General features: G+C 35.7%; 1 pseudogene; it reads left to right on the forward strand.

Annotated features, from left to right (window-relative positions):
- The first annotated feature begins 5,320 nt into the window (after positions 1 to 5,320).
- On the forward strand, positions 5,321 to 16,805 carry LOC143602391 (putative disease resistance RPP13-like protein 1; annotated as a pseudogene).
- Positions 16,806 to 21,095: the final 4,290 nt, after the last annotated feature.

The following is a 21,095-nucleotide window of genomic DNA, read 5'->3' on the forward strand; positions in this document are numbered from 1 at the left end:
GAGAAGCTGAAATGCAGTCACTAAAGGGATCTTTCCTAAAATATGTAACAAACTTAAAAGATAACAATAATGAACATATGAATATCGATGAACCTTTAAATGTAGAAGAACCTAATAGTGATGCACCTATAAATGTAGAAGATTATGAAGTTAATAACAAAGAACCAATAAATGTTGACGAAAATAATAGTGATGAACTTTTAGAAGTTGTTAAAAATAATAGCAATGAACATGTAAATGTTGATGAAAATAATAGCGATGAACCTGTAAATGTTGATGAAAATAATAGCAATGAACCTTTTAATGTTGATAAAAATAATAGCAATAAACATGTTAATGTTGATGAAAATAATAAACAATGAACCTATAAATGTAGACGAAACTATAAATTTAGATGATCCAAGTCAATGGACTAGTATTGATACTAAGTTAAGAGATTTACTTGTAGAAAAAGGACCGGTAAAGATTTATGATTATAATTTTCCAAAAGATGAACATTCTAGAAACTTTATTCCTTCTTTTTATAATGCAAAGGATGGCAAATGGGGAAAAATATGAAAGAAAATGGTTACTTTACTCAAAAAAGTTAGATAAGGTGTTTTGTTTTTGTTGTAAGCTATTTGATGTGAATTCAAGTAAAAGTAAGTTAGCTGATGAAGGTAGTACGATTGGAGAAATATGCATGCTAAACTAAAACTACATGAAGCAAGTAAAGAACATATTATTAATATGGGGTAAATGATTTGAGTTAGAAACAAGATTGGCAAAAAATAAAACAATTGATAAACAAACTCAAGATCTAATAAATAAAGATAAGGAACATTGGAGAAATGAGTTAATAAGAATTCTCGCCGTTGTAAAAACTTTTGGCAAGAAAAATATCTCATTTCGTGGGAAACGTGAAAAACTTTATGAAGAAAACAATGGTAACTTCTTAAGTGTTATGGAATCGATTGCAGAATTTGATTTGATAATGCAAGAACATTTACGCCGGATAACTAATAGTGAAATTCATAGTCATTACCTTGGACACAATATGCAAAACGAACTAATTGATTTATTAGCAAATGAAATCAAAACTAAAATTGTTAAAAAAAGTTAAAGAAGCTAAATATTTTTCAATTATACTTGATTGTACTCCCGACATAAGTCATAGAGAACAAATGTCCGTTATTTTATGATTTTTAGATATTTCATCTACTCCGATACAAGTTAAAGAATACTTTATAGGGTTTTTAATAGTAGTAGATACAACCGGTAAAGGTCTTTTTGATGCTATTATTGAAGAAATTAATAAAGTAGGACTTAATGTGAATGACATTAGAGGACAAGGTTATGATAATGGATCAAATATGAAAGGAAAACATCAAGGAGTGCAAAAACGTTTCTTAGATATTAATCCTAGAGCATTTTATACACCATGTGGTTCTCATAGTTTGAATTTAGTAATTTCTGATATGGGCTTGCTCATGTACTAAAGCTAAAGATTTTTTTTGGTTCAATACAACGTGTTTATTGTTTGTTTGCATCATCCCCTAAAAGATGGAAAAATTTTATTAGATACTATACCAAATTTAACTCTTAAACCATTATCACAAACACGTTGGGAAAGTCGACTAGAAAGTGTTTAAAGCAATTAAGTTTCAAGCTCCAAATTAAGAGAAGCCATATTGGAAGTATATGATGGTGGCGATCCTAAAACTAAAAGTGATGCTAAATCGTTAGCTGAAAATGAATTTGAAAGTTTTGAGTTTTTTTTAGCGATGATTATTTGGTATGATGTTTTGCATGCTACAAATATAGTTAGTAAAAACTTACAAGCAAAAGATATGTTTGTTGATGATGCTATAAAACAACTAGAAACACCTATTTGTTATTTTGAAAAGTATAGAGATGAAGGGTTTGAAAATGCAAAGATTGAAGCTGAGAAAATTGCTGTAGAGATTGGCATTGAACCTATTTTTCGTTGAGAAACGTATTATTCGTAGAAATAAAAAAAAAATTCATGAAAATATTGATAATTAAACTTTGAAACTCCTATTGAGTGTTTTAGAACGGATTACTTCTTGTGCATAGTGGATCAAGCTATTTCATCTCTTAAAAATAGATTTGATCAATTTAAGGAGTATGAAGATATTTTCGGCTTTATGTTTAGTATAAAAAGGTTAAAATCCTTAAATGAAGAAAGTTTAAAAACTAAGTGTATGTTTCTTGAAAATTTATTGAAGCATGATGAAAAATCAGATATTGATGGTTTAGATTTATTTCAAGAACTAAAAATGTTAAGAGATATTATACATTTAGAATTAGACACACCTATTAATATACTAAGTTATATTAAAACATTTAATTCTTTTTCAAATGTATATATTGCCTATAGAGTTATGTTAACTATTCCCGTAACTGTAGCATCTGCAGAACGTAGCTTTTCAAAATTAAAACTAATTAAGAATTACTTAAGATCTACAATGTCGCAAGAAAGATTAAATGGTTTAGCTATGTTGTCGATTGAAAAAGATTTTTATGAAGAACTTGATTATGAATATTTAATTAAATAGTTTGCATCAAAGAAAGCAAGAAGAGTAAATTTCATTTAAATATGTCAAAAAAAAAAAATTTAACCCCGCCAATAAACTTATTAGTTTATTATTGCCGGTCCTAAACCCGAGTAAAGGAGGAGGGTTTATATTTGGTCTTTTGGAAAGGCCTCAACAATTTTGTTCGCTTTAGGCCTCCAAGAATGTAGAGACGGCCCTAGATTCAACTCTGCACAACTTGGATTGTCTGTTATTTATTAGTATAAAAATATGTTTTTGTATATAAAAGAAAAGGTTTTAAACATAGATACATGCTAACGCTGTTATTAGAGAGGCCGGGCCACCTCACGGCGAAGATAAATTGGGTAGGAACCCACATAAAAACATTTAGGCAGCTTAAGTAGGGATTGATAACTACACTAATTAATTACGTGAAAAAGACAAGCATAAATGGGGTAAGTGATCTTACCAAAAAGATGGTGGAAACAAGAGAACTAATTGAAAAAAAACTACCATAAATGGGGTGTGTGGCCTAGGGATGAGCTCGGTACCGTACCGGTACTGAAAATTCTGATCCCGAAAATCGTAAATTTTTTGGTACCGATACGGTATCGGGACGGTATCGGTATTTAAGCAAAAATTCGGGAAATACCGGTACCAGTACCGTACCGGTTCCGAAAACTCAAAACCTTAGTACCGATTCGGTACCGACGGTACCAAATCGGTACCGATTTCGATACAGGTACCGGTATCAATCGGTATCATACCAATTTTTGTTCATCCCTAGTGTGATCTTACAAAAGGATGATGGAAACAATAAAACATATTGATTATCCATTTGTCTATCATTTAATAATGTTATACTTGTTTTAGTAGTTGCCACAACAAATGTTAAAATAACTTTTTCTTTAGTTAACCATGTGAAGACGGAATTGCACGATAAGATGAGTAATTAACACATGAACGGTTGTTGCATTTGTATTAAAAAAGTTCTTTTAACAAGTTTTGATTGAAAATGTAGTAATAGGTTTCCAAAAGCCGAAAACTCATAGGAAACAACTTTAGTAACTTATATTTTAATCTGAAAGATCATGTGTTACGTGTTTTTTAATTTTATTGACAACGTTTTTGTTATTATTGTGTCCTATTGTTATTTTAACAAATGTACTCGACCTAAACCGGACCCCAAGGCCGGCCGGGGCATAGGGGCCAATGCGGGCGACCGGCCGAGGCACTTAATTTTTAGGGGGCACAAAATTAATTGAAACGTATAAGGTTTAAAAATCATTATTGCGATTTTTTAAAAATTCCGACGGGTTCGGGATAGAAACGCACATAATATGTTGTTATAACGCGTAATAAACGATGATTAATGTTTCTCCGTTATAGTCTACATGTTTTACAAGATTTAATTGATTTATAACATACGTTTTAAGGCGTTTTTTATGTTCGCCGGATTTTTCTCGCCGGATTTCGGTAGTCGCCGGAAAATCGAGTAGGGGTGACGGGGTGGGTTTGGGCTGGGTAAAAAACAAATATTATATATTATTTTAAATATTTTACACTTGAGGCCCTTGCAAAATCAAGTTGTTTTAAGAAAGAAAAATTAAAGTAAAATTACAATTTGAACCTTGCACTTTGAAATATTATAAAAATATAATAATAGTTATAAACTTGGATATTTTCTTATATTATACTTGTATTGTTTGAAGATCGTTTAATTAAGAATTAAATCCTGGAGTTTCGTAAATTGGAGAAAACGAATAGAAAAATGAACTATCGATAAACGTAAATCATCAAGATTGAAATATTAATGATGCACAATAGGCAGGAATACATTGAAACGACAAATCGGGTCTGTTTAACGAATGCAAATGCAAATTCAAATTCGAATAAAAACATAAATTAACGAATGTTACATGAAACGAATATTGAGAATATTATATATATATTATAAAATATTTTTATGAAAAAAAATATGTATATTTAATGTTTTACCCTAGTTATACAATAACTAGCTTGGTATAGTGGTAAAGGAGTATGACTTCTAACCAAAAGGTTGTAGGTTATAGTCTCACTTGAGACATTTTTAAGCTTATTTTTATACAAAAAGTTTTTTACATAACCTAAATCATAAACAAGTAAGCCAATTTAAATATTTAATTGTTTAAACCAAACAAAAAACCATTTACATAAGCCTAAACTTTTTTTGCTTATATTTCGTTACTCGTTAGTGTCCACGGGCCCTTTTATTTTGGCTCGACCGAGCCATGTAAATTCTTGGAGACAGCCCTGCCGGACCTGTTCAATCAACCCTGAAGAAATCCCATCATATCAAATTGTAGCATCCAAAAAAAGTTATTGCAGTGAAAAAAAATTTTGAATTCATCACTCTATGTAAATGCACTTACACCCGGCCAAGTCAGGTAAATGGGTTTGGTCGGACTTTTTACCGGTTTGGGTCAAAATGGGTTGCGGTCAAATTTTATCCACGTTAAAAGGAGTTAATTATAAAAAGGGCTGGGATGACGGTAAAATAATGAACTTATCATAAAAATTTCAACATTTTTCATGAAAATGAAAAAAAAATGTGCACGTGATACGTTTTAACTCTCACGCAAAATACTATGAGTATGCACATGCAAAGGAATATTAAAATGAAAAAGAAAAGACAAAGAAACGTTGATCACAACGTACAGACTACGGAAATCACTATAAAGGAAGGTTGCATTCTTTCTTTCTATGCACTGATCATCGTCTCATTTAAGTAATCGCTAAAAACAATGGCCGCTGAAGCTATTGCAAATGAACTCGTCAAAGTCCCTGTTCAGAAGCTTACTGATGAAGCCTTGACGCGAATTAATCGCGCTTGAGGAATTTACAAGGAAATAATCTGCTTATTGATGCTTCTCAGAAGGAAGTGACCCAAAAAAGTGTTCAAGAGTGGCTGAATGGTCTCCAGCATTTGGCTTATGATATAGATGATGTGCTCGATGAATTGGCAACTGAAGCTATGATCCTGAGCTCGCCCAGGAACCCGGAGCGACCACCAGCAAGGTAAAAAACCTCATCCTAACTTGCTGCACAAAATTATCATTAAGTCATAGGTTGTCTCCCAAGTTAGATAGTATCAACACCGAGTTAGAACATCTTGAAAAACGAAAAGAGGATCTAGGCTTGATTAAGATTGATGAAAAGCCAAAAATCACTGGTAGAAGAAATGAAACGTCTTTGCTAGATTCGTTTAGTGTTGTTGGACGAAAAGGAGAGATAGAGAGGTTACGCAATAAGCTGTTGTTGGACGAGTCACCTAAGGAAAAGTTTAGCATCTTACCCATTGTTGGTATGGGTGGGATTGGTAAGACCACTCTAGCTAGACTTTTGTATAACGATGCAAAGGTGAGTGATCACTTTAAACCCAAGGTGTGGGTTTGTGTTTCTGATGATTTTGATATTTTTAAGATAAGCAATATCATATTTCAATCGGTGACTACAATAAACAAAAAGTTTGAAGATTTAAATCAGCTTCAATTAGCTATTGAAGCGCATTTTAAGGGCAAACGGTTTCTACTAGTAGTTGATGATGTGTGGCATGAAAATGAGGGTGACTGGGAAAACCTGGTGCGCCCATTTCATTCATGTGCTCCTGGAAGTCGGTTAATTATGACAACTTGTGAAGAGCAATTGCCCATAAACCTAGGTTTTAATCATGTAGATCGTCTCAAAAGTTTAACGCATGAAGATGCTTTATCTTTATTCGCTCTTCATGCATTGGGTGTAGATAACTTCGATTCACACATAAACACTTAAACCATATGGTGAAGGTATTGTGAAAAAGTGGGCCGGTTTGCCTTTGTCTCTTAAGGCAATTGCAAGGCTACTAAGGACAAAAGCATATGGAGAAGATTAGTAATAATATGTATAATTAGAATATTCTCTATAATATTCTCTATATATTTAGAAAGAGATAATATGTATAATTAGAATATTCTCTATAATATTCTCTATATATTTAGAAAGAGATAATTGTGTAACAAACTCTAGAAATTATCTCCTTGACTTGTGCATAGCATGTATTATATATTCTAAATGAAAGGGAATGAGAAGGCAAGCTTTCAATTCTTATATGGTATCACTTTTGGTACCGATCCTTACCTTTTAACCACCTCTTCCGCCGCCGCAACCACCTCTTCCTTCGTTCTTTTCCCCTTCATCTCTTCCATGGATTCCAAACAAATACACCCCGCCCTCACCGTATCTAACATCAAGACCCATATTCCTCTCCTCCTTGAAAAAGATTCATCCCACTTCAATACCTGGAAAACCCTCTTCCAGGTTCACTGCCAAGCATATGAGGTCGCTGACCACCTGCTCCCCCGGCCTGCCCCTGCTCCGGCTACCTTACCCTCTGATCCGGCCGCTGCCGCCTTGGCTGAAGCACACGCTGCTGCTGCTGATCAGTTTTGGAACCGCGTGGATGCCCTCATGAAGCAGTGGATTTATGCCACTGTTTCGCAACCCCTTCTTCGGATCATAATCAGCCGACACAAACTGCTCACGACGCCTGGTTGGCTGTCGAACGGGGAATTCAATGACAACAAAAATACCTGTGCCATTTTTCTGGGTCAGGAGTTCGCGAACCTGTCTCTTGAAAATTTTTCTTCGATGGGAGACTACTGCGATCACGCCAAGCATCTTGCAGACCAACTGGATAGTGTGGGCTCTCCGGTGGATAATCGGATGCTCGTTCTCCAGTTTTGACGGGCTTAACGGAACAATACGATAGCATCTCCACAGTCTTACAAAACCGTGACCCGCTGCCATCATTTCCTGAAGTCCGTTCTCGCCTCAACTTGGAGGAAAGTAAAAAGAAGAGACAACTTTCTCGTGTCTCCTCCACTGCTTGCCACGGCCCTTCTTACCTCAAACTCATCTCACTCGACAGGTCCCTCCCAGTCCTCCAATACCTCACCATCCAAAACCAGCTCCAACAGACCACGTAATAACCGTGGACGTGGACGCGGGGTCCAACAGGCAATTCAGATCTTCGGCCGGCAGCCAGCCCACTCCAAACCACCCATACATAGTGTTTCCAAACAATTGGACCACCTCTCAATGGGCCTCGGTTCTTAATAACAAAACGGCTCCCCACCATGTCCTTACCCATCACGGCCCACCTCTCAAGGGATATTAGGCCCGCGGCCCGATCAAGCCCTTCATACCAATTACTCTCCCACTGACATTGAACGGGCTCTCTACTCGCTGGCTCTCAACCCACCGGACCATGGCGTAATGGACACGGGTGCATCTTCTCACTCCGCCAACGAACAAGGTATTTATTCCCCGTCTAATTTTAATACTTGCACTAATAAAAATATTGTTGTTGGAAATGGCATGTCCATTCCCGTTGTGGCCCAAGGCAACCAAGTCCTACCACCACCCTACCCACCCCTAAAACTAAATAATGTTCTTTTTGCTCCACAAATAATAAAAAATCTTATTTCTGTACGTCGCCTTACCACTGACAGCTTAGTTTCTGTGGAATTTGACCCCTTTGGTTTTCTTGTGAAGGATCTCAAAACACGGGCTCCTATCCTACGATGCAATAGCACCGGCGATCTTTATCCTCTGACTAAACCTCTACCCATCAAGACCTCCCAACCGTCCACGTTAGTTGCTGTTTCTCAAGATCGCTGGCACCAACGATTGGGTCACCCAGGAAATAATTTGCTTCAGTCTTTGAAATTGGACTCTTTTATTGATTATGGAAAACTTGATAAAACACTTTGTCAGTCTTGCGTTTTTGGCAAGAGTGTTAAATTGCCGTTTTATGATTCTGTTAATTCAACTAGTTTTGCGTTTGACATTATTCACAGTGATTTATGGACATCTCCCATACTTAGTACGGGTGGCCATAAATATTATATCTTATTTTTGGATGATTTTACAAAATTTCTGTGGACCTTCCCAATGTCTAATAAATCCCAAGTATTTCATGCTTTCACCATCTTCCACAACTTAATCCAAACACAATTTGAACGTAAAATCAAACAATTTCAATGCGACAATGGCACCGAATATGCAAACCAGAACTTTAAAAATTTTTGCAATCATAATGGCATGCAATTTCTTTTTTCATGTCCCTACACCTCCTCCCAAAATGGTAAAGCAGAGCGCAAGATCCGCACCATTAATAACATGATCCGTACCTTACTTGCCCAAGCCTCCCTACCTCCCAACATGTGGCACCACGCACTTGAAACCGCCACCTACCTTCTTAATATTCTACCCAGCAAACTCCACAAATTTAAATCCCCAACTTCCCTCCTTTACAACTGCACCCCTAAATACGAACACCTTCGCATTTTTGGGTGTCTTTGCTATCCTCTTACCCCCTCCACCAAAATCCACAAACTCAACTTCCGATCTCACCCGTGTGTTTTCCTTGGATACCCCAATAATCATCGTGGGTACAAATGCCTTGACCTCACCTCTCATCAACTTATCATTGCTCGTCATGTACACTTTGAAGAGTCAATTTTCCCATACGCCATTCAATCTCCCAAACCTCTACCTTCTTATGATTTTCTTAATCCCACCATCAACCCTCTTGTTTGGACCTATTTACAAAACTCACATACACCAAACACCAACACTCCTAACCCTGCTGTACAACCTCCCGTTACAGGCCCATTATCATCCAGCCCAATCCATAATAGTACCCAACAATTCTCTCCCCCTCATACTTCTAACACAACCGGCCCATCCCACAGCCAAACACCTCATCACCCTTCACCCTCAACCCCTACCCAGGCCCAACATACCCATCCACATATACAACACCACACGGCCCAAACACCCCAAGGCACTTCATCTCCTACGTCCCATCCCACAACCAGTTTCCCACCACCGAACACTTCTACCACTACTCAACCTTCACCACCAAATCCTCCTCCTCCTCGTACCATGCACACTCGCTCCATGAGTGGCATCCATAAACCTAAACAACTTTTCAACCTTCACACCTCTACCATCGTTCCTCTCCCCAACAATCCTCATGTTGCCTTGACCACTCCTGAATGGCACAATGCCATGACCAATGAATTTAGTGCACTTATTAAAAACAAGACCTGGGAACTTGTACCTAGGTCCCCTGACATGAATATTATACGATGCATGTGGTTGTTTAAACATAAATTCAGGTCCGATGGCAGCTTGGAACGCTATAAAGCCCGTTTAGTGTGTGATGGTCGCAAGCAGCAGACAGGTATTGATTGTGGTGAGACATTCAGCCCGGTCGTAAAACCCTCTACCATTCGTCTCATTTTATCTCTTGCTCTATCCAAGTCTTGGCCAATTCACCAGTTGGATGTCACTAATGCCTTTCTCCATGGCAACTTGGAAGAGACAGTTTACATGCATCAACCCGTGGGTTTTCGGCACAAGGACTTTCCGGATCATGTTTGCCGACTACGAAAGTCTCTCTATGGCTTGAAACAGGCCCCCCGTGCCTGGCACCAGCGATTTACAGATTTTGTCACCACCCAAGGTTTTCAGCAATGCAAGTCAGACAACTCCTTATTCACTTATCATCACGGGTCCGAAACTGCATACCTCCTTATTTACGTGGATGACATCATTCTCACCACCTCCACCAATGCTCTCCGTATCCGTCTAATCGATACTCTATCGGGTGAATTTGCTATGAAAGATTTGGGCCCTCTCTCTTACTTCTTGGGTGTACAGGTCACTAGGACTGGTAACAAGATGTTTCTATCTCAGCAGGCTTATGTCAAGGACATCATTCATCGGGCTGCTATGGACTCGTGTAAACCAGTTGCTACCCCAGTTGATACTCAGTCCAAACTTTCTGCTGATGCTGGTCCTCCTCACGAGGACCCCGTTTCTTTTCGCAGCTTGGCTGGTGCACTACAGTATCTTACCTTTACTCGACCTGACATCTCCTATGCAGTTCAGCAGATCTGTATGCACATGCATGACCCCAGACAGGATCACTGGAACGCGTTGAAGAGGATTATTCGTTATCTTCAGGGAACCATTGACCATGGCCTTCATCTAGGTCCGGTCCCTAATCTTTCATTGGTCGCCTACACGGATGCTGACTGGGCCGGATGTCCTGACACACGCCGCTCCACGTCTGGGTATTGTGTGTATTTAGGAGATAACCTTATCTCCTGGTCCTCCAAACGCCAATCTACTATCTCTAGGTCGAGTGCTGAAGCCGAATATCGGGGCGTTGCCAATGTCGTGGCAGACATTTGCTAGTTGCGTAATCTCTTACTAGAGCTCCGGCATCCTCTCCCTCGTGCCACGCTTGTTTACTGTGATAACGTTAGTGCCATTTATCTCTCTGGCAACCCCGTCCAACATCAACGTACGAAACACATCGAGCTCGACATACATTTTGTTCGTGAACTGGTTCAACGGGGTCACATTCGAGTTCTTCATGTCCCTTCAAGACATCAGATTGCGGACATCTTCACCAAAGGGCTTCCTCGAGTTCTATTTGATGATTTTCGCTCCAGCCTCAACATCAGTCCTCCCGACGTTTCGACTGCGGGGGTGTAATAATATGTATAATTAGAATATTCTCTATAATATTCTCTATATATTTAGAAAGAGATAATTGTGTAACAAACTCTAGAAATTATCTCCTTGATTTGTGCATAGCTTGTATTATATATTCTAAATGAAAGGGAATGAGAAGGCAGGCTTTCAATTCTTATAATTAGGATGAACTGTTGAATAATGAGATATGGAATATAAGTAATGCTGATAACATTGTCCCGACCCTTAGGCTGAGCTACCATGATCTTTCTGCAAATTTAAACAATTGTTTGCATATTGCTCCTTGTTCTCCAAGGACTTTTTGTTTGATAAGAAGCAATTGGTGTTATTGTGGATGGCAGAAGGGTTTTGAACTCTTCAAATGCAACCAAATCACCGGAATGCTTGGGGAATGAATATTTCAAAATTTTGTTATCAAGGTCGTTTTTTCAACAAGCACCCAACGATGAATCATTGTTTATAATGCATGACCTGATGGTTGAATTATTAACCTTTGTTGCTGGAGAATTTTACCTAAAGTTTGATAATAATATGAGGACGAGGAACGAAGCTTTGGAAAAGCACCGCCATATGTCATTTATTCATGAGAATTATGTAGGTTACCAAAAGTTTGAGGCATTTAAAAGAGCTAAAAGCCTGAGAACATTGTTAGTAGTATCTGCCGGGGAGGATCAAAGTTGGGACTACTTTTACTTATCCAATAAAATTTTGATTGACTTAATTCCTAAGTTAACATTGTTAAGGGTTCTTAGTTTGAGACTATTTGAAATAAATAAGGTACGAGAGTTCATTGGTAGTTTAAAGCATTTGCGGTATCTTAACTTATCAGAGACTAAAATCAAGGAGTTACCTGAGAGTGTTGATAATCTTTATAATTTACAAGCATTGATTGTTTATGATTTTAGATATTTAACTAAGTTGCCTAAAAGCTTTTTGAAGCTTAAACAATTGCGACATTTTGACATAAGGAGAACTCTGCTTTTGGAGAGGATGCCCTTGGGGATTGGTAAGTTGGAAAGCCTGCAAACTCTCACCAAGATCATTATCGGAGAAGAAAATGGCTTAGCATTAAATGATCTAAAGGAATTAAAGAATCTTCATGGGAAAATTTCCATTAAGGGGTTGCACAAAGTGGAGCGTGCAATGCATGCACGGGAGGCGAACTTGTCACTTAAAGGATTACTGAATTAAAGCTTCAATGGGCTGATGTGTTTGATGGTTCACGAAGGGAACAACTCAAAAAGGAAGTTCTTAATGAGCTAGAGCCTAATAAAGATGGGTTGAAAGAGTTGGCAATTGTGTCATACGGGGGAATAGAGCTTTCAAAATGGATTGGTGATCCCTCTTTTTTTGATTTGGTTGATGTGTCGATACATGGCTGTAGAAAATGCACCTCTCTGTCACCATTGGGAAACTACCTTCACTTAAAAAGTTGTTTATTGAAGGCATGGATAAGCTTGAGGTCATAGGTTTGGAGTTAACCAAAAGTGATGTTGTTGCCTTCCCTTCACTTAAAGTTTTAAGGTTTAAAGATATGTCAAGTTGGGTGAGGCGGTCAACTAAAAACAAGGGTCTACATGGAGTCTTTCCATGCCTTCAAGAGCTTAGTATAGAAAACTGCCCCAAATTGATTGATATCTTACTTGAATCACTACCTTTACTTAGGTTTCTATCAATAAGTAGGTGTGGCGATGGTGTGTTGAGAAGTTTGGTTCATGCCGCTTCATCAATCACTAAGTTGGTAATAAGTTCCATTTTTGGGCTTAGAGATGAGGTGTGGAGAGGTGTTATAGAATATCTTGTGGCAGTTGAAAAGGTGAGTATTAAGGAGTGTAATGAAATAAGATATTTGTGGGAATCAGAAGCAGAGGCAAGTACATCTCTTGTTAATTTAAAGAAATTAAAAGTATATGAATGTGAAGATCTAGTAAGTTTAGGCGAAAAAGAAGAGTTGGATAATTTTAGGAGTAACCTCCTGGTGTCTCTTAGGGTGTTGGATATCTCCTATTACCATATCATGGAGCGTTTTTGTGTTCCAAATAGCAATGGAATCGAGAGCTTAAGGATCTACTGTTGTAGTTCGATTACACATGTTTCCTTCCTAACAACAGTAGGAGGAGCACAGCAGAAGCTCCAGTCCTTGATATAAGTGGTTGCAAGGAACTAATGGAAAATATCAACAACACAAACATGCCAATGCTTGAGGTCTTAGGAATTTATCATTGGATAAACCTGAAATCCATCATTCAGTGGAGCAACTTCAGTCACCTCACCCGACTAAATATATTGTGTTGTCCAAGTCTTAAGTCACTTCATGATCTTAAGCTACTTAACCTCACCATTTTATCAGTTGTGAATTGTGGGAGTCTAGAGTCATTTCCCGACCTATCGAAACTCTCCTTGTTAAAAGAACTGAAAATCACGAATTGCCCAAATATGGATGCTTCATTTCCTAATGGTCTTTGGCCTCCCAAATTGTGTTCCCTTGAAATAGGAGGGTTGAAGAAGTCGATCTTAGCGTGGGGAGCTCAGAACTTCCCAACTACCCTTGTTGATCTGTGGTTAGTCGATGAACCCCATGCAGGTAATTTTTGTCAGTTGTCCGACCTTTTCCCTTTTTCTCTTACTAAACTTTGCATCGAAGGATTTAATCAACTGGATTCACTATGACTGGGACTCCAACATCTCACATCCCTTCAACATCTCATCATTGCCTATTGTCACACCCCAACCAAAGGCGGAAATGTCGGGGCGTGATCCGATTGCTCACAGCTCGAAGATACTATCATAATATAAAAGCGACAATATCTAATTAATTATTTAAATTCAAACATACACACATGTTTACAAATACAATAACCAATCTAAATAAACAAATATGAGTTCAAATAAAGTTTATCTTGATTATATCCTAAAGCCTTTTCTACGTGTCCAAGCTTCAATCTTCCATACAAGTAACCTGCATATGCGTATAAAATGGAGTTTTGTCAACATAAAGTTGAGTGAGAATATCATCAGTTTGACACAATAATAAAATAAGCATAATGTGATAAGTGCGAAGAATAAAATCAAACCGTAAACAAGTATGTGGACTGTTGCCAAGCGAATCGGGCATTGGTCTCCAGCAGAACACCCGCTATATGATTGATTGAATAGTAATCCCAATATATGATTGATTGAATGGTAACACAAGTAAGCAAGTAGCACGTATGTTTGATTAAATCACTTCACAATAACACGTATGCATTTGTTTGAATATATGTATAGTATGAAAGTATGAATACGTACGCATATGTCCCCAAAATGTTTATGAAAAATAGAGTAAAATAGGGGAATGATAAACTCACCTGATCGAATAGGCCAAACGAGAATGAATACGACAATAAAGTGGAAATCACGTTCTTCGAGAATTAGCGACAAGAATCCTACTTACAAGAATTACGGAATATAAATACGAATCCAACAACAGTTCTAAACTAGATAGAGACTCGAGAATTGATGATCGAATGTATTCTTGCGAAAGTTAAGTATTACTTAGACTCGATTATCAATTTTTATTTAAAATTTTATAATAAATAGCATCTCTTTAATAAATTTATAATTATAAAAAAATATTTAAATAATTAGATATTTATGATTTTTCATACATTATATAAAGAGGTTTACTTTAAATAATTATTTTAACCCAAAGTTATATTTAATGTATTTATATCTATCTTTCACCGTTAGAAAAAGGTTTCGTTTTAATTAAATATTGTAAATAATAAAGGATAATTAATAAATAATAATCTTCTTATAAAAATGTTTTTAATAAATTACTTAAACTTATTAATATATTGATTAACGAGATAATAATAATAATAATAAAAAAATTTAGATTAAAACCTTATTAAAATCAATCTTTATACATAATAGCTATTCATACATATAATTATTTAAAGTCTTTTAACACCAAGGTCCTGGGTTTAAATCCTACTACCAGCAAAGAAATTTACCTTTCAAAGAAAAAAAAATACATATAATTATTTATGGTTTTTAACGAAAATTCGGAAACAACTAGTTTAAATGTCGGTGAGGTAAAAAATATTGGGTAAATAGTGTATTAAAATATTAATAATATATGTTGAATGATTAAGAAAAATAAATAAATAAATTATTGGAAAATCTCCCCAAAAAACAGCTGGGTAGGACTCGAACCCGCGCCCACCAGCCACCATAGTTGTAACAGGCGCACCCCTAGCCACTGGGCAAGAAGGTTTTGTTGTTTATTATCTTAAGCCGATGTATTATAAACGTAAATAAAATTATTAACAAAAACCCTAGATTATAAATCAATCAATTCGTTACTCGTTTGACAAATTAACGTTAGGGCTTTTGTACAGCAACTCAAGACGAACCTGAACATATAATTCATTACCTGATTAGATGTTTAAACCCGACTCAATTTCGAAGAAACAGTGCCATCAAGAAGGACCACGAGCAGGGTACTACGGGCTTCGATAATCAAATTAACTATGGAGGTTCTGTTGGCGCTGGTCTTGGAGGTGTGCAGACGTGAGGAATTGCATTATTATGAACCCTAAGTTATAATATTAATCCTAGGTCAAGTCGGTTTAGTTTATAAGTCAATTCGTATCTTCTTTGATCTCGTTTCTAAATTAAGTATGACGGTTAGGCCGAGAAAGGTAAGAATAATCAAAATTACGATTCAATTTCAAGTTTAAGACGAAAATTGAGGCTCAGGTAACCTATACGAGTCACGGGTTGGGTAAACGGGTATGGATTTCAGGTATGGGTAATTGGGTCATAGAGATAATATATAAAAGTTGCATTTTAGTCCCTGGAGAATTAAGATGGATACAATAAAGTGTTAAACTTTATATTTTGGGTTAAATATGTACATTTTCCAAAGTTTTATATATATTAAATACACACATAAATAAATATAAATTGTAAAATAATTTCTCTATAAACGCTATTATTTTTCAGTGATAAAATATCCCGAATGTAGAACGGGTCGGGTAAAAGATATAAATTCGTTTGTGTGAAAACCCGAGTTGTTACACCCGTTGTCCAAAGATAAAACATCTACCAGAAACACTGCTGCCTTCACTTTTGAGTTTAGAAATCTATGGATGCCCAGATCTTGAAGAAAGGTGTAATGGAACAGGCTCCCACTACTGGCCTCCCATCTCTTCAAATAGACCTCAGGTACTTGTTTATTAAATAATCACATCAATAAAGAAGATCCAACCTTACATGTTTGGATTTCATGCTTGACACCTAAAATTGCATTTTAACTATAACAATAATTTAATGATATACAAAACAAGCAATGAGTTAATATGTTGAAATCATTAACCACTTTTCTTGAGTTTAAACTATTTAATAGCACTTAAAGAGTTAAGTTGAAAGAAGTTGACCTTTGATGCAACTGGATAAGATTTTTTTTTTAATGTTTGAGATTATTGCAATATAGCTCTTAAATCAATGTAAAATTCTGTGTTTTTACAATATTTGATTAAAGCCAAGTCTTATTTTGAACTTATATCAAATTGAATTATGGTTTGATAAGTTTTAAAATATACTCATCTGTTGTTCATTTTTTTCAAAATAATTATTTTTGTCACGGTTTCTTAAATTGAGTTGTTTATGATTGATTTATAGGAATTTGATTAAAAACATGGTCTTTCAACTTTATAATTTTACCCAACTGATTTAATTTTGCAAAGCATGTACATCAAACATTTTGAAATTATATCAGAAGTTTTAATTTTTTTTTTTTATTTTTATGTAATATTTTGAAATTATATTAGAAGTTTTAATTTAGTAGGACAATCGAATATCTGATAGATATTACATCTAAATTTTATAGCTACCTATGACCATGACATCCTAAAGGATCTTCTGGATGATGAAATAACAACAAATTATGAGACAACTGGCGAGAACGGAGAAGTGTCATATTCAGAGAATGTTCAGTAAGCTCACATTATCCTGAATCATCAAGTAAATCAAAGTGTAGTTATAAGCGTAAGTTCCTTTTGGTCAACAACATTTGAACACCCCATATTAAAACAATCTGGTCTTGATTAATGGTATTCATGATATAACACAGTATTTATTCACGAAAGCATAATGGATTCTATATTTAAAGTTGATCTTGATAAACATGCGTAGTTCAAGTGTAGAAGATCTAAGATTTAACAGATGATGCAACTTCATAGAGGTATCAGACCAGAGTTTAAGTCAAAGGAATGGGTCAAAGTGGTTGATGAGTTTATTTATTAGCTGATCCATACCAAGACTTAAGAAACGCAAACCAAGGGACAAGATGAATTATGAATTACAAATAAAAGTACAATGTAGGTAACTCTATACCCTAAATAAATAAAAAGAAACAAAAGTAAAGTATTACAACTGTCATGATTTTTTATCTGCTCTGCTTGTTTACTAGTTAGAAATGTTCAGATGGAATTAATATGATCATATGCCAAATTGTGCAGGATGCAAAGATTTGATGTGAAGAAAAGGAATTGAATGTGGATGTAATATATATAATGGATTAATGAAAGGAAGACGCTTATATAGATTTAGACCAGAATGGCCTTCTAATTTACAGCTTTGCAGGTTTGTAAAGCATGTACAACACATGTCAAGCAATTTTATTTTTGCTCAGATTATGCAGTCAACTCTCAAGTTATAAATTGATATTCTGTTTAGTTCTTACTTTAATAATTATTTATTTTTTTATTTTTTATTTTTGTGCATAACTGAGTATAAATAACATATCTAGTATATATTTTTTTGCAACACTAATACTGATACTTTATAAAATTGATCCCCTAAAAATCATGAGCCTTAGCCATATCTTCATATACCCTTGTTTCCTAGGATGAAATGTTTAGATCAAAATAATGCCAAAGTATGCAGGATGCAATGATATGCCTTGTAGATAATGTTCCACCTAATTATGGTTATGATGTGAAGAAGGGATATAGTAGCTTAACCTTTAATTTTGATGGTGGACTGTAAGGATTGACAAATTCCAGTTTTGGTTTTGAAAAGGTTGTAGTGTTAAAAAGTTTAAAGAGATATTATACTTGTAATATTTTACTCCATGACAATGTAACAGAATCCAGTAACACAGTCACAGTGTGTTCTATCACCTTAATAATGATAAGAAGCCCTTATGGTTAAGCTTAACCGCTACACATGGGCTTTTTGCTGAGGTTCCGCCGTTAATTAGGCATACATTGACACATGGTTATTGGTCTTGATTTTGCTAGTGTACATAAAGCGAAATGATTTTTATAAGTTAGAATATCTGTTTATTAGGGTGTTGTAATTCAGTGTACATGGATAAATTATAACCAAAATGACATCGTCATCAATAATCAATCCTAAATGTAATAACGAAAACCAAAGAAATAGACTCTGCTAGTAACTAAATCATCACCACATAGTTAAACTTCTAAATAAGTACATGCTAAAATAGAGGCGAAGCAAAAATTCAAATAACCGAACCGAAACTTTAATTTAGAAAAGAAAATCGATTAGAAAACCATTTTGTTGGTATTTAGGATCAGATAAAACTCAAAAGTACACAAATAAGTATGAAAGCTCAAGTAGTTTTTTGTATTTAAAAAGTGATGATTAAAAGCTGAGTTACAAAGATGCTTAAATAGCAAGAGAAACCCACAAAAAACTCAACAACCTAACGTTCTAAAGGCCACCGGGTAAACAAGATGACCCATTATTATCTTAACAAACAAAAACATAAAAATAAGGAAACGTGCCAACATGGCAAGACTTATTCCATCAGCTTAATTATCACATGCAAATGACCGGGTCTTGAGCTTTCATGCATACGATAACGGTTTGGATCACACTTCAATATCCTCCCTTGAGCCAACCTGTCGAACTCCAAGCAACCACATCTGAAATAAACAAACTTTTCTTTGGTTAAGGACTTTGTAAGAGCATCTGCCACTTGATCAACCACATCTGAAATAAACAAACTTTTCTTTGGTTAAGGACTTTGTAAGAGCATCTGCCACTTGATCATGCGTGGAACAAAATTCCAGAGTAACAATCTTATTTTCCACCATCTCCCTTATGAAGTGATACCTTAACTCAATGTGCTTCGATCGACCGTGATAAATCGGATTTTTTGACAGGCTTATAGCTGATTTGTTATCACGATACATAATAGTTGGTTTTAACTTGTTTTAACCCCGTATCTTCTAAAATTCTCTGTAACCAAATTGCTTGACACATGGCACCTGCAGTAGCAATATCTTCAGCCTCTGTACTTGATAAGGCAACTGCTGCTTGTTTCTTTGAGCACCATGACATAACCCCACTGCCTATAGTGAAAATATATGCTGAGAGACTTTTCTGGTCATCAATGCAACTGGCCCAATAACTATCACTATAGCCATTTAGTGAAATCTTAGTATTCTTAGCATACCAAATACCAAACTCTACACTCCCTGCTCCATACATAAGAATTCTGCGTGCTGCACCCATATGAATTTTGGAAGGGCTTTGTATATACCTGGACACCATACTCACAGCATATGCCAAATCAGGCCTAGTGTGAGTTAAATAGATCACTCCTTCCACCAAGCTTCTAAATACCTCCCCATCAGCCTTTTCTGCACCATCTTGAGCACTTAATTTCTCATTATAATTCATCGGAGTGATTTCAGCTTTACCTTTAGTCACACCAAATTTTTCCAGCAAATTCTGAGCATATGTTTGCTGATGCAGAAAAATTCCGTCATCAACTTGAATAACCTCCAACCCATGGAATAGTTTGAGTAACCCAAGTCAGTCATCTCAAATGTATGTTTCATTCCTTCTTTAAATTCCACCACCAATTCATTGCAGGAAGAGAGTACCAATAATATCATCAACATAAAGGCATACATAGATGATATTACCTGTTGGAGCTTGTTTGATATAAAGGGTTGGCTCACTTTGACTCTTCTTGTACCTATGATCTTCAAAATTCTTGTCAATTTTGGAATACCAAGAACTTGGGGCTTGCTTGAGCCCATATAGAGCTTTATTAACCATAAATTAGTTTCTATCAATTAAAATGACAAGAGCTGTCAACATGAAATTCTGAGTTCTTAATTGATATACATACACACTTGAATACTCCAAACTAAAAGTTTAACTAGGATTGTTGCTTAAGACCTTAAATTGATTCTAGAATTTGTTGAACTAGAATTATCACAAATATTTTGCAGGGTCCCGGAAATTTGACATTATAGGTATTTATGGTTCATCATCAACTATTTTTTAACTACCGGGTTACTATGGTATGCTATTATCATTACTCAAATTCACATCTTTCTTTTCATCTTTATAGTTTTTATTAGATTGTTTTTTATTCAAAATAAACCTGTATTTTGTTACATCTACAAGATATGAAGTATGGTTTGACTCTAGATGTCAAACAAATTAAACTTCACCAAAAAATTGATTACCATTATTCAATATTACGAGAGTAGAAATGCAACCACGTCATCTTGAATTGCAAAAGTTGTTTTTGTAACATTAATTCTTGTTAATTTGAACTATTGTCCAAGTGTGTTATTTGACCCACCCTTTAATTATTAAAATTGCAGTTGAAGAAAGAAGTCATTGTATCAAGAATTCTACAAATCAACAGCACGCACCGAACCAGTGTGTGTGAACAAAGCCTAGAAAATATGACGGATTTACATGCAGCTTTAAACAAATTATTCTGCAGTTCTAGTGGTATGAAATCTCTAATATATAGCAATTTCTTATAGTTTGACTTAATCGGGCCTTTGACTAATCAACATGGTTACTAGTAAGGTTCAAACTGATACGGGTGAGTTGACCCAACGCTCTTTTTGTCTAAATCTGTTAAAAAATGTTAATATGTTAGTGTGTCAACAAAGCTGCATTATTTCAATAATAAACCAAGTT

This window comes from Bidens hawaiensis, unplaced genomic scaffold (assembly GCF_021521415.1).
Source record: "Bidens hawaiensis isolate Kalapana, Puna unplaced genomic scaffold, B.hawaiensis_p1.1 tig00058844_1, whole genome shotgun sequence".
In the NCBI taxonomy this organism is placed as follows: domain Eukaryota; kingdom Viridiplantae; phylum Streptophyta; class Magnoliopsida; order Asterales; family Asteraceae; genus Bidens; species Bidens hawaiensis.